We start from the raw sequence: 3227 nt of genomic DNA, 5'->3' as shown, positions 1-3227 counted from the left end.
AAATAAAGTCCAGTTGTTTTTGTATTGAACGCTTTTTGTATTCTGTAGACACTTTCTGAACTAAAAAAAAATTGGGCAAAATTCAACTGAATAGTCAATAAAGTTGCTTGCAAGAGCTAAAACGCAAACTTACGGTGTTGTCTCCTCTATGCTTATATTTTTGCTTACGCTTTACAACCTTACATGCATAGGAGCTCCCAAATCTAACTTTAACTGCCTCTACACCCCTCTAACCACCATCCATCTGCCCTGCGGTCTAACTCTCACCTCCCCAGCTTCAGAGAAAGGTCCTCTCCTGACCTCCAGTGGCGGCACTGGGTACTACAAGCTGCACACTCGGGGGCCCCTGCATTCGTCTGGAAAGGGACCTCAGCAGCTGATCGCCTCACTCACCTTCATTCCCCAGATTTCACTGCACAAGGGGGCTGTGTTTAAGTGTCAGGTGTCCTACGCAGGAAAGGACAGGATTGTTCAGGAACGGGTGTCAGAGAAGTTTACTATTCTGTGTAAGAACCTTTTTTTTCTTCCTCTTTTTAAACTATTTAATAGTGTATACTTCCACACAGCTGTGGGTGATGGAGATGTGAAAGGTCACTGATGTTTTTCACCTACTAAAGTCAAATGTTATAACTCATATTACCATGTGTGTGTGTTTAAAGAGTTGTTTTTGTCTGGATCAGAGTGGCATATTTATTTAATGAACTATTGAAAGGATAATATTAGATTATCCTAACAGTAGCATGTGTTTCTCTTATTCCACAGCTGCCCCAGAGGTGTCGGAGATACAGCTGGCAGAGACAGAAAACGATCCTGGTAACAGTAATATTCATTTATTCATGAGTCGTCCAGTATTTTTGACCATTTCCTCCTGGTTGATGCTCTTTCCCTCCTTGGTTTCCAGATGTCATCAGCATGACCGTGCGAGCATCACATTTCCATCCGGATGTCATCACCTTCCGTTGGTTCTGCAAAGGCGGTGAGCTCAGCCCTGTGGCTTCACAGGCCTCGTCTTCACCTCAGCCAAATTCAGAGGGGTTCTTCTCAGCCTCCAGCCAGTGCAAACTGCCCCGGAGCGAACTGGAAAAGGGGGCGGCTAAGGTGTGGGTCAGCGTCCATCACATTGCCCTGAAGCAGCCAGTCACTCGTGAAACCAGAGGTGTGAATGAACGACCCCCAAAAAACATCTAAGTTTATAATAATGTGTCAAACGTTAACGAACCTGATCCCGTCCAGGCTTCATCAAAAGACCGTGCGTGTCTGAAATTATCAGCACCGCAAACGCCTCGGATCAGGGCGCAAATCTGGGATGTGAAATTAGAGATTTCTACCCCCCAAACATCTCGGTCACTTGGCTGAAGCTCAGAGGCGGAGAGGAGGATGACAGAGAAGAGGAGGTGATGGATGGAGGAGAGCTGTGGGGCCCCATACAGACTCATCCCAGACTCTTCAGGGCCACAGCTATCCTGAAGAGAACCCATCAGGAGAAGAAGGACAGAGGAGGAGGAATCATCTGTAGAGTCAAGCACTGCTCTTTGCACGAACCAATAGAGAGACAATGGAGACAGTGTGACCTCAGTATGAAGCATTTTAAACACAATTATTAGATTTAGCTGTTTTATCTGAACTCCTGACCTGTTTTCACTTTTCTCTTCTTTAGTCGCTCCCTCCATTCCCTCATCTATTTCGGTTTGTTGGAGCAGTGAAGGCGTCGGCGTGTTCTCCCTCCTGTTGAGGGGAGGTCACCCAAAGGCAAAGTTATTCTGGGCAGCAGGAGGACCCACGTTCTCACCGCTGGTGTCCAGTGAGGCAGAGGAGATAGGAGACGACGGACAGAGAGAGCTGAAAAGTGTGTGTGCCCTGGAGAGGTCCACAAGCCCACCAGTTTCAACAAAAAGGGAGCCGGAGAGACAGAAGAACAGACGTAGAATAAGTATTTAACATAACTAATATTTATATTTGTTATCACCTGCTGCCAAATGAAACAGCAATAAATTATTGTTGCAAGCTATATAACATATTGTCTCTTATCTCCTTTCTCTTCACGTTTCATAAGTTTTAACTCGTTTTTGTCACAGAAACTAAAGCTGCCGTCGTAGATCCTGAGACCGAAGGGATCAAGTTTATCGATGAGAATGTGGACGGAGAGTATGACAGCACTGACAGAAACAAGGAAACAACATCTGAGCCGGAGGAGGACAGTGGCAAGGACAGTGACGACGACCAGAGAGCACTTCACATCAACAGAATCAACCTGAGGATGGTGCCCAGAGACATTGACAGAGCCCGACTGAGAGTGTGTGTAGAGGTCACACACCCCGCGCTCAAGCTTCCTGTTTATCGAACCTGGACAGGTGAGGTGCCGTACTTAAAGAGATGATGTAAAAGGAGCAGTTAAGGTTACGGCGTTCTAGCAGGAAGTGCCCCAGCCTGAAGAAATGTGAAGAAGTTGAAGCTTCGTTAAAGTAAAAGAAGCGGAACAAAAAGAACAGCATAGCTAAAATGTCAAAGCAGCAAAACACTAGCTAAAAGTTCTTTAATGAGAATTTCTTCCTGTTTCTCCAAGCTGAGATCACAGAAACGTTAAGGAACCCACTTCAAGAAAATCCAAACTGAGTTCTTAAGTTAGCCAAAGAAGTTTTCATGATTCATGAGCAGAAACTTGAGAAACTGAAAACTTGGAAACATAGTAGTGTCTTCAATCTAAAAGGACTCAAGGAACAATTAGAGCCAAAGTCAAAAAGCCGAAAACAAAACACAGTTTGAAAAGCCTTAGAATGTAAAGATTAAAAAGGTGAAGCCCATAAACTACAACTGCATAATAGTTTATCATTTTAAAAAATGGCAAAAGCCTACAGAATTTGTTGTTAATTTTTTCATTGGCATAATGAAAATCACAACCCACTCATAGTAAGACATGATCTTATATTTAAAATTCTTACCATGTATTTTTAATGCTTGACATTGACAAACAAGACCAAAAATGAAATGACTGTTGAACAAATGGAGTTGTACAAACAAACTCTAAACATTACTTTTACCTCAGTAAAACCTTCCAGTTTTTGAGTTTCTCTTCAGCTCAGTGTCAGTCATGCAAATCATCATGAGGTGAGAATGAATAATAATTCAAGTCAATAAAACAGCAGGAAGTAAACTGTCTCTGTTGAGTGGGAATAAAAACACACACACATACATACATATATATAAAAGTAATGTTTAGAGTTTGTTTG

At 43.0% G+C, this 3227-nt stretch overlaps 1 protein-coding gene across 1 annotated transcript in view; it reads left to right on the top strand.

The window, feature by feature from the left end:
- LOC119423947 (actin-binding LIM protein 1-like) overlaps positions 1 to 3227 on the top strand; it is a 190146-nt gene that overhangs the window by 51373 nt on the left and 135546 nt on the right. The window lies entirely within an intron of this gene.

The sequence above is a fragment of the Nematolebias whitei genome, chromosome 17 (genome assembly GCF_014905685.2).
Source record: "Nematolebias whitei isolate Nwh7 chromosome 17, NemWhi1, whole genome shotgun sequence".
NCBI lineage: Eukaryota > Metazoa > Chordata > Actinopteri > Cyprinodontiformes > Rivulidae > Nematolebias > Nematolebias whitei.
The sequence above is the reverse complement of the archived record's forward strand: the minus strand, read 5'-3'. Positions and strand labels throughout refer to the sequence as shown.